This window comes from Durio zibethinus, chromosome 16 (assembly GCF_047325235.1).
Source record: "Durio zibethinus cultivar Kanyao isolate XHJ-2024 chromosome 16, ASM4732523v1, whole genome shotgun sequence".
Taxonomy (NCBI): Eukaryota; Viridiplantae; Streptophyta; class Magnoliopsida; order Malvales; family Malvaceae; genus Durio; species Durio zibethinus.
In genome coordinates this window covers 16,932,671-16,944,696 of record NC_143177.1, presented here as the reverse complement: position 1 = coordinate 16,944,696, position 12,026 = coordinate 16,932,671, and the positions used below count along the sequence as shown (strand labels likewise).

The 12,026-nt window shown below is 42.3% G+C and overlaps 3 pseudogenes; all 3 read right to left on the bottom strand.

Annotated features, from left to right (window-relative positions):
• Positions 1-6,832: 6,832 nt before the first annotated feature.
• Positions 6,833-9,360, bottom strand: LOC149514343 (25S ribosomal RNA; annotated as a pseudogene).
• A 232-nt stretch (positions 9,361-9,592) lies between these two features.
• On the bottom strand, positions 9,593-9,739 carry LOC149514342 (5.8S ribosomal RNA; annotated as a pseudogene).
• Positions 9,740-9,994: 255 nt separating this feature from the next.
• On the bottom strand, positions 9,995-11,805 carry LOC149514341 (18S ribosomal RNA; annotated as a pseudogene).
• Between the last annotated feature and the right edge of the window lie 221 nt (positions 11,806-12,026).

Here is a 12,026-nt window from a genome sequence, read left to right as displayed (position 1 = left end):
TGCCGCACATCAAGGAAGGGCTCATGTATGATCCTATAACCAATGCTCTCATTGAGTACACCCAGCAAGGTAAAATTAGGCAGTTTTGGTTGCAAGATGATGTGTTGTACACTAAGGGTAGTAGGCTATTAGTGCCATAGCATGGGAAGCTCCACAGGGAAGTTTTGCTAGAGTGTCATGATTTGAGACAGGCTGGACAGCTAGGTGTGAGTTGCACCTTGGCCTTGCTAAAGGACCAGTACTACTAACCGCACATGAGGGATGATGTGGAGGCCTATGTAAATATTTGTCTTGTGTGCCAATAGGACAAGGTGGAGCTTAAGAAATCAGGTAGTCTCTTGAAGCTATTGCTAGTGCTAAACTAACCATGGGAGAGCATCACTCTGGACTTTATAGTCAATCTACCCAAGGTAGAGGGGTTCAAAAGCATCATGGTAATGGTGGATAGGTTTTCCAAGTATGGGATTTTCATTCTAGCAACCAAAGAGTGCCCAGTTGAAGAGGCAGCTAGGTTGTTCTTGAAAAATGTGGTGAACTACTACGGGTACCAAAGACCATCATTAGTGATCAGGATAGGCATTGTATGAGCGAGTTTTGCACAGAGTTGTTCAAGCTATTAAGGTCAGTCTTAAACTTTTCCACCAGCATACATCTGCATACCAAAGGGTAGAATGAGCATGTGAATGGACTATTGGAGGTCTACCTCAAGCACTATGTGAGTGCCATGTAAAGAGACTGGCCAAAGCTGTTAGATGTCACCCAATTTTTCTACAACTTACAGAAGAGTGAAGCAATAAACTAGAGTCCATTTGAGATTATGATAGGTTGGCAACCACTAACACCTGGTTTGATTGTTGCAAGTTATACAGGGCTAAATCTAGCAACATACAAGTTTGCCAAGGCTTGGCATGAGTAAGCCGTGGCCAGAGTCTATCTACACAAAGCCATAAAGAGTCGAAGAAGTAGGCAAACTAGAATAGGAGGGACGTGAAGTTCCAAGCAGGAAACTTGGTGTTAGTGAAGCTACATCCCATTGTGCACCATAGGGGACTGCATAAAGGTCTAGTCTAGAGGTATGAAGGACCTTTCAGAGTTCTCAAGAGGGTAGGCAAGGTTGTCTACAAGCTAGATATGCCACCCAAGCCAAGGGTACACCCAGTGTTCCATGTTAGCATGCTCAAGCCATTCCATGAAGATAAAAGAGATTCAAGATGAGCAAAGTCAAAGCGTGCGCCATTAGGAGCCAGGGCCTCATATGAAAAGAAGGTCCACAGCATCATTGTTGACCAAAAAGTGAGGTAGAAGAACTATTAACCAAGATAGGACTACTCGGTGCACTAAAAGGGACTTTTAGACAATGAGGCAAGCTTGAAGCCAATAAAATACTTATGGTAGTTTTAGGACTAGATCAAGTAGTTCCATGCAGAGGATATGATGAAGGCATCGTGCAATCAGGTGGGGGAGAATGTCACACCCTAGGTAGGTGCACAGGCTTGAGCACCAGGGGTTAAGACTCGAGCACTAAGGACATTAGTGGGGGTTTGTGCTCTTGGCCTTGGAAAGGAGTCCAGACCACTCGCACAACATGTAGGCCTACTCGTACATCTTAGGCCAAGCTTGCAAGATGCCCATACCATACCTAAGCGGGCTTATGGGAAGAAGTGTAATCCAACATCTTCAAAAAGCAACCAGGATTGGTAAGAGCATTTAGCAAGATTTGGTTGACCTTGAAAATTGGGAGAAACTTTTGTATTAATGTGTAATCTATGTAATCCTTGATTTTTAGGAGATATTGTAATCCCTTGATTTTAGGAACTAGCCATAGGTAGAGCTGGCGCCTCAACTATAAATAGAGGGTCACCTTACCTTCCTTTGTACATTGTTAGACACTTTACTTCAATAATATATAGTGCATATTCTAGCAATTCTCTTGTTCTCTCAAACTTAAACATTCTGTCCTTCCAATTGTTTTAGTGCCCACATGTTTTTGTGTCTTAGGCTGATTTAGGTTAGAATGAGGTGATTCCAAGCCTAAGGTGGCATGGATTTTGAGTCTTAAGTCAGAGCATGTGACACATGTGCCATGGTCTATAAGCTAGTCTAGGCCTAAACGTTCTTTCTGAGTCAGGAAGTAGTTCTAGTTCTAGCAGGATAGAGTTGATAGCTAGAAGGACCAAGCCTTGAGGTGTTCTAAAGTTTTAGGCCTCAAGGAACTAGCCCAAAATAGTGGTATAGGTAATGATCAAGGCTCCAACGATTCAAGCATGGTGTTCAGGTTTGGTGAAATTGAACCAGGCCAAGGTGCAGGTGAAAGTTAGCATTTTATGAAATTTCAAGTCATAAAAATGATGTTGCCATGGTAGAAATATGAAGATGTGCTTGAAGCCACATAATACCCGATCATGGTACGCATGGTGCATGACCTAAGAATTGGATACCTATATTTCGTGCACAGACTAACATGTGCTGATGGTGTTCGAGGGAACTACCTACATAAAAGGCTATCATGTGCTAACGGTGGTCGAAGCATATATGGATACCAAGGACCTACATGTCCTAATGGTGGTTGAGGCATGTGCATGTGTCACGGTTCGTAAATTGGTCCAAGCCCAAGGGCTTTCGCTAAGTCAAGAAGCTATTCCAGTTCTAGTAAGAAAGGGTCTGATTGCCAGGGGAACCAAGAACAGTGGTACAGGCAGTTATCAAAAGTTTAAAGGCTTAAGCATGGTGTCTAGGTTTGGCAGAATTGAGCTAAGCCCCGGTGTAGGTACTGATGAGCACTTATGTGAATTTACAGGCCATAAAAATGGCATTGGCATGACAAAAATATAAAGATGTGCCTAAACCTATTACTGCTTAGTTGTGATGGGCATTGTGCATAGTTGGGGCATAAGATACTCACACGTGGTTCATGGCCCAACTTGTGCCGATGGTGGATAAAGCATGTGTCGAGACCAAGGGCCAACAAGTCCTAATGCTAGTCAAGGCATGTGCTTGTGTCATGGTCTGCAAGTTGGTCTAGGCCTAGGGGTTCTCTTCAAATAAAGGAGCAGTTCTAGTTCTAGTGAGAAATGGTTGAACCGTTAAGCGGACCAGGCCTTGAGGCCTATTAAAGGCCTAGGTCATGGGGCACTAGCCCAGAATAGTGGTACGGCAGCGATCAAGACTCTAGAGGCTCAGGCATAATGTTCGAGTTTGGTAAAATTGAGCCAAGCCCAAGTGTGGGCACTAGTGAGCACTTAGATGAAATGAAAAGTCATAAAAATGGCATTGGTACAGTAAAAATATGAAAATGTGCCTGAACCCACCTACTGCCTAGTCACGGTGTGCATGGTGTATAGCCCAGGCCCAGAATGCTCGCACATAGTGTGTGGCCCAGCATGTGCCAATGATGTTTGAGTGAATTACTCGAACAAAGGGCCAACATGTGTCATTGGTGGTCAAAGCATGTAATACGACCAAGGGCCAACACGTCCCGATGGTAGTCAAGGCATGTGCATGTTCCATGGTTTGCAAGCTAGTTCATGCCTAATGGTTATCTCCGAGTTAAGGAGTAATTCTAGTTCTAGTGAGATAGTGTCTAATAGCCAAGGGACCAGGCCTTGAGGCATACTATAGGTCCAGGACATGGGGAACAAACCCAAAATAGTGGTATGGGTAGTGTTTAAGACTCTAGAGGCTCAGACTTGTTGTTTAGGTTTCATAGAATTGAGCCATGCCTAGGTGCTAGCATTGGTGAGGGTTATAGGAATTTACAAGCCATAAAAATGGCATTGCATGGCATAAATATGAAGTTGTGCTTAAATCCACCTACTACCCAGTCATGGTGTGCATGATGCATAGCTCGAGCCCAGGATATCGACACTTGGTGTACGACCTTGCATGTGCTGATGGTGTTTAAAGTAATTGCCTACATAAAGAGCTAGCATGCGTCGATGGTGGTCAAAACATGTGACAAGAACAAAGGCTAACATGTCCTGATAGCAATTGAGGGATGTGTTTGTGCCATGATCTATAAGTTAGACTAGGCCTAAGGGTTCTTTTTAAGTCAAAGAGTAGTTTCAATTTTAGTAAGATAGAGTCTAACAGCTAGGGGGACCAAGCCTTGAGGCATACTAAAGGTCTAGGTCATGGGCAACTAGCCTAGAATAGTGGTAAAGGTAGCGATCAAGACTTTAGTAGCTTAGACATGGTGTTTAGATTTAACAAATTTAAGCTAAGGCCAAGTGCAGGCACTAGTGAGCATTTTATGAATTTACAAGCCATAAGAATGGCATTAGCATAGTAGAAATGTGAAGATGTGGTTAAACTCACCCACTACCCGATCACGGTGCACATCATGGATAACCCAGGAATAAGATACACACGTTCGATGCATGCCTAGCATATGCTAATGGTGTTCTAGGGAACTACCTGTACAAAGGGCCAGCATGTGCTGATGGTGGTTGAAGTAAGTGCAAAGACCAAGGGCCAACATGTCCTAATAGTGGTTGAGGCATGTGCATGTGTCATGTTCTGGAAGTTGGTTTAGGCCCAAAAGTTCTTTTCTAGTCGAAGAGTAGTTCCAGTTCTAGTGAGAAAGGGTTTGATTGCTAGAGGGACCAAGCCTTAAGGCCTATTAGAGCCTAGGTCAAGGGGAAATAGCCTAAAACAATGGCATGAGCAGTGATCAAGACTCCAAAGGCTCAAGCATGATGTTCAAGTTTAGCAGAATTGAGCCAAGCCCAGTTACGGGGGCTGGTGAGTGCTTATGTGAATTTATAGGCCATAAAAATGGTGTTGGCATGGTAAAAATATGAAGTTGTGCCTAAACCCACCTACTGCTCAATCATGGTGCGATTTGTGCAAGGCCCGTGCCCAAGATACCTATGCATGGTGTATGGCTCAGCATGTGCTGATGGTGTTTAAGGGAACTGCCTGCATAAAGGGCTACATGTGTTGATGGTGGTTGAAGCTTGTGCTGAGGCCAAGGACCAACATATCTTGATGCTAGTTAAGGCATGTGCTTATGTCTTGGTCTGCAAGCTAGTCCAGTCCCAAAGGTTTTCTCTGAGTCAAGAAGCAATTATAGTTCAAGTAGGAAAGGGTTTGACTACTAGGGTGACCAGGCCTTAAGGCCTACTAGAGGCCTAAGTCATAGGGCACTAGCCTAAAATAGTTGCATGGGTAGTGATCAAGACTCCAGAGGCTCAGGCACGATGTTCTAGCTTTGCAGAATTGATCCAAGCCCAGGTGTAAACACTGGTGAGCACTTAGATGAATTGACAAGCCAAAAAAATGGAATTAGCATGGAAGAAATATGAAGATGTATTAAAACCCAGGTACTGGCCAGTTGTGGTGTGCATGGTGCATAGTGCATGTTCTAAGCCTAAGATACCCATTCTAGTGCATAACCCAACATGTGTAGATGGTGTTCGAGGGAATTGACCACATAAAGGGCCAGCATGTACCAATGGTGGTCATAGCATGAGCCAAGACCAAGGACCAGCATATCCCAATGGTGGTCGAGATATGTGCATGTGTCACAGTCTATAAGTTGGTCTAGGCCCAAAGGTTCTCTCTAAGTCAAGAAGCAATTCTAGTTCTTGCAAGATAGGGTTTAATAACTAAGGGAACTAGGCCTTGAGGCCTATTGGAGGCTCATGGTGTAAGGCCTAGCATGTATTGATGGTGTTCGATAGAGCTATCTACATTAAAGGCCAGATGCATTGATGGTGGTCAAAGCATATGCTAAGACCGAGGGCTAACATGTCTCGATGGTGGTTGAGGCATTTGCATGTGTCATGATCAGCAAGCTAGTCCAAGCCTAGGGGTTCTCTTTGAGTTAAGGAATAGTTCCAATTTTTGTAGGACAAGGTCTGACAGCCAAGGTGACTAGGCCTTAAGGCCTATTAGAGACTATGGTATAGGTATAGGTAGTGTTCAGGTCTCCAAAGACTCAAGCAAGGTGTTCAAGTTTGACATAATTGAGCTAGGACCAAGTACGAGCACTGGTGAGTGATACGTAGGCACACAGTCAGACCCAAGTGTGGGCACTCATGATCAAGGTATGAGTGCATAACCAAACCTAAGTGCAGGCATGCCTGAACACAGTCCTAAGAGGATTAGATTTGTCAGCTTCTAAAAGGCCTAGTACATTAGCGCAATCTTTGACAAGTTGGAATTATGCTAAGCATTTGAGTTTGGTAGGCTGACTTTGGTAGATGGAATCAATTCCTTGTCCAAGGCCACACAAATCACCATTTGGTGCCAATGGCGATCAAGGGGTGGATAAATGCCTTGTGTGGAAAGGTCATGGTACACATGCCTTACCAAGTGCCAGCATCTACCAAAAAGGTGTTTGAAGTAAAACCCCCCAAGTGCTAGCATCTAGCAAAGAGGTGTCCAAAGTAACAACCTACAGCAAGGGCCTTCTTATGCTAATAGTGATCGAGGTAAGTGCTCGCACCAAGTGCTAGCATCTATCATGGTGTTTGAGGTAGCATCCCTAGCCAAGGGGCTAGCATCTACAGATAGGATTTGAGGCAACAATAGGCCAACATCTACTGATGGTGTTGGGCACAATTGCCCACACAATCCAAAGGCCAAGTGCTATTGATGGCATGCAGGCTAAACTAATCCAAGGGCTAATGTGTGCCGATGGAGTTTGAGGTGAATGCCTACAATAAGGGTGAGCCCATCCTTGTAACAATACCAAGGGCATTTGGTTGTCATTTACTTGGACACTATAAGAAGGGATGTCATCGCCTTCCAAATCAATTGTAATTAAGAACATCATTCATCCCTAACCCAGAGGGCTGCAGTAGGACTTTGGTGGATGTGGGGGGTAGGGATGAATCGAAGTGACAAAGGGTTGAATCTTAGTGGACCATGGTAGCAAGGCCATGCTAGAACTTACAATACCCCATCATATATTTAAGTCATCTACAAAGGATTCCACTTGTAGCTCATTAGGAATTGAGCTCAAAAGAGGCCCACACAACTTATCTGCCTCAAGGGCTACACTTATGACATGTGCCCTAGGGGGTGACAGGCTTTTACTATAGGTCGATCGACAATTGGATGACGAGCACATGCATCACATCCAACCTGGATTCTGACTTAAAGGTGTTTAGTCGTAATCTAATGTACGATAGCTTTATGCCATTGGCTTTTCAACCAAGCTCTATGACTGATTGTGTTAATCAATGGTTCTTCTCATACTATGTTGAATTAGTATTGTGACATAGCCATCAGTAGGGTAAAACTAACTTGTCTCATCATGGTCTAAACCCAGCTCCCGTTCCCTATTGGTGGGTGAACAATCCAACACATTGTGAATTTTGCTTCACAATGATAGGAAGAGCCAACATTAAAGGATAAAAAAGCAATGTCCCTATGAACACTTGGCTGCCACAAGCTAGTTATCTCTGTGGTAACTTTTTTAACACCTTTAGCTTCAAATTTCAAAGGTCTAAAGGATCGATAGGCCACACTTTCATGGTTTGTATTCATATTGAAAATTAGAATCAAATGAGCTTTTACCCTTTTGTTCCACATGAAATTTTTGTTCTTATTGAGCTCACCTTAGGACACCAGCATTACCTTTTAACAAACGTGCTGCCTTAACCAAACTCTCCACCTAACAATATCTTTGCTTGGATTGATAGATCAAGGCTAGCTTTAGGTCCAAAAAGAAGGGTCATGCCCCACCTTTGATTCATGGAATAAGTAAAATAACATTAGAAGTAGTGGTATTTCAATTTTGCCCTAGGATTCCCACTTACCTACACCTCTCAAGTTATTTCACAAAGTCAGACTAGAGTCAAGCTCAATAGGGTCTTTATTCTGTGTTGATTCTACCAAGCCCATTCCTTTGGCTATGGTATTGCTGGATAGTAGATAGGGACAGTGGGAATCTCATTAATCCATTCATGCACGTCACTAATTATATGATAAGGCATTTGGCTTCCTTAAAAGAGTCATAGCTACTCCCGTTGTTTACCCATGCTTTGTTGAATTTTTTCACTCTGACATTTAGGGCACTAGGTAGAAATGACATTGCTGTGCCCTCCTTCTCATCAAGGCCTAGCCTATGCCCTAATGGTTGGTATAGGTCACGAGCTTAAACACCATCCATTTTCAAGGCTAGTTGATTTAGTAGGTGAGTTGCTATACATTCCTTAGTAGATTTGGACTTCCATGACCATCATCTTATTGTCTTAATTGACCAACACCCTTTTGTGGATTTTTGGTTAGCATGTAGTTGGGCACCATAACCCTACTTTCGATTCGTCCCACATTGCCAGTTTTGATTACCTATTTAAAGTTTGAGAATCGAGGGCATTGCGCCCCTAATGCCTCTAATCATTGGCTCTACTTGATATAACTCACTAAAGGTTCTAGCTATCCTGGGGGAAACTTTAGAGGGAACCAACTACTAGATGGTTCATTTAGTCTTTTTCCCCTATACCCATGTCAAATGAATGATTTACATATCAGTATCATTGTGGGCTTTCACTAAAGTTTTCTTTAGCTTCGCCTCACTCAAGCATAGTTCACCATCTTTTGGGTCTTGAGACATATTCTCACACTCAAACCCTTCTTAAAAGATCAAGGTCAATCAGTGGTGCACCTACAAGGGATCTCGCCAATCAACTTCTTTTTGCCTTGTGGGTTTTCTAGCTCATTGACTCACACACATGTCAAACTCTTTGGTCTATGTGTTAAGACAGGTTAGATAGGGAGCCTATAGGTCGATGCTAGGAGCATGCCAATGTCGAGGCATGCAAAAATGGCACGAGTTGCATTCCATGATCATGGTGATGATGTCTTCGTTGGCATATCAAAAGCTTAGGCTTGGGCCGCTATCACGACCTACGTTAGCCCATGCTCTAAGCCAATCGATGAACTATTTCTTGTTGTTCCACATCTGATCAAGGCATATCACTGGCCACCATCTCTTCCCTCATGATAATTTTGAGTACTTTTTGACTCTATTTTCAAAGTCATTTTCATCTTTCTCTAGCAATACTTGTTTGTTATCAGTCTCTCACTTGTATTCAACCTTGGATGGAATTTACCATCAGATTAGGGCTGTATACCCAAATAAACTGACTCACAGATACTACCTCATGGTGCAACAAGGTCTAGGAAAAATGAGGCTTTCACCCTCTCTAGTGCCCCTTTCCAAAGGACTTGGCTTGGTTTGCTACTAAGGATGCTTTTCCAGACTACAATTCAGACGTCAAGGGTGCCCAATTCCCAAGTTAGGCTATTCTCAATTTGCTCATCGTTATTAGGGGAATCTTGGTAAGTTTCTTTTCCTCCAGTTATTGATATGCTTAAACTCAACAGGTAATCTTGCCTAACCTAGGGTCACGATGCAAACATCGATCAAGCAATACAAGGGGTTCGATGGGGTTTAGATGGACAATAATTGCATGTCACTAGAAACAAGGCACATTGGGAGCTTAACCATAAATGGTCACAGTGTTATCATTGATGGGGACTCAGTTTTAGGACAACCACAACTGATAAGATCACTAGAGACCATCTTCTACCCCTTCACCTAAAGCCCGATGCATAGGGGGTTAAAGGGAGTGATGGTGCATGACACCCAAGTAGGTGTGCCCTCGACCTAATGGCTTAGGGTGCAACTTGCATTAATGGATTGTAAGATTTAGCAATTCACACCAACTATTACATTTTGCTATGTTTTTCATTGATGTGAGAGCTAAGATATCCATTACTAAGAGTCGTTTTGGTTTTTCACAACAAAAGGAGTCATGATGCCACTTGTGCATGCACCATGAATGGGATAACAATAGCACATGCACTCTTTTTCATTGTATTTCCTTAGTGCAATTTGCATTGAGGGTTCGTTATTTGACTATAAGTAATGATACTGACCATCGCCCTATCTGGGGCTAGAAGAGGCTTGGGGCACGGAGGCACCCTCACCCTATGGTGTTTCATTAACACATTTGCGGGTCATTTGTTGAGCAACTTCCTACAATGATTTCTTTGCAAGTTCACCTATGAAAACCTTATTACTACTTCTCCTTCCTCTAAATGATAAGGTTCAATGGATTTCTCGTGATATCATAGGCAGCAAATCATCCATGTCATCATGATCCAAACACTTCACTAGACCATCCAATTAGTATGAGTGACAGGCAATGCATACAAAGGACATGGATGTAGTCAACATGAACTGATGAGTCATGCTTACTAGAAATTCCTCGTTTAAGACCAATAATAGCAATGATCTATCCCTATCACAATGAAATTTCAAATATTACCTAGGCTTGTTGGCTAAGGCTATAGACTCATTGAATACATTGGTGTAGCACACGTGTAGCCTAAAACATGTAAAGGAATCATAGACCTATTATTGCCTCAAACTTCCTTGTTTTGAGTGGCTACAGTCCTTCTAAGAAGCTAGCCACAAAGGATCACCTCTGCATAGCTAGTTAGCAGGCTAAGGTCTCACTCGTTAACGAAATTAACCAAGCAAATCACTGTACCAACTAAGAATGGCCATGTACCACCACCTATAGAACTAAGAAAGAGCTCTCATTTTGTCAATCCTGACTATGTCTGGACGTGGTAAGTTTCCCTATGTTGAATCAAATTAAGTCGTAGGCTCCACTCTTGGTGGTGGCCTTTAATCAATTTCTTTAAGTTTTAGCCTTATGGCTATACTCCCTTTGGAACCCAAGGACTTTGATATCTCATAAAGTGCCAACGGAGTCTTAAAAGTAACATTTGCTGATCCCTAGTTGGCACATTTATGTTTGAAGCTAGGATGGTAACTAATCATCTTTGAGCCCTCAACTTTCATTCTTGATTAATGAAAATATCCTTGGCAAATGCTTTTGTAGTTGTTTCTCTTTCATAAATCCAAGAATTTCACCTTTGACTATGAAATACAAATGCCTCCTATAGTCTTTGTTAATCATTACTCTGATCCTGAAGGCCAACACAATAGGATCAAAATCTTATGATGTTATCCCATGCTAATGTATACAAGCTAAGCCTGCTTTGAGCACTCTAATTTCTTTAAAGTAATAGCACCACAAGAATGATTCAGCCAGTTAAGGCCAAAAGTGCATTGGTGGTAATAGGGATTAGTAGACCTATGGTACCATGAGGCAAACCAAATGACCCAACCCTAGTTTCAATTATGAGCTTTTAACTACAACAACTTACATGTACACAAATGAAGTTGGAATTGCTATGACCACTGGTGCTAGACTTGCCCTATAATGGATCTTTATTAAGGGATTTAGATTATACTCATTCCAATTACTAGACTCATAAAGCTTAGTATTGTTATTTATTGTCACTACCTCCCTATGTCAAGATTGGGTAATTTGCATGCCTACTACTTTCCTTAGATGTTGTAGCCATTTCTTAGGCTCTTTCATTGGAATTAAATCGTAATTCTTCATCACCCATCACTACCATAGTAGGCGACCACTGTAGTAGGCCACTATCCTACCATTGAAAGTTGATAGGGCAAAAATTTGAATGATGTGTCACTGGCACAAAAGCTGTGCAATCCACAAGTTATCATGAGTCATTAGAGCAAAGCCTGCATTAACCTTTTGTTTAATAAATGCATCCCTTCTAGAAGTCAGGGATTGTTGATGTATTAGCTCTAAAATTATTATGGTTATCCAAGTAGCAGATACCATCAAACAATTTATAACTGATTTAATGAGCCATTTGTAGTTTTGTAGTCCAAATTAGTTCATACTTACACAAGCATGGCTTAATCTTTGAGACAAGCATATGACTACTGGTAGGATCAACCAGGTAGCATTCCTTCAAGACATTGGCACTGAAGGGCCTAAATGCACCAACTGAGCAGGGAAAAGAGCCAACATAAAGCATAAGCATCATGGATGTTGAGCACATAAAATGCATAGCATTGGATGAACAAGGGCAAAGTGCCTGCACCCATAAACATTTCACATTCAAAAGCATGATCAAACACCAGTGCACCAATGTGGCCACAGATGTTTAGATTGCAAGCTTGT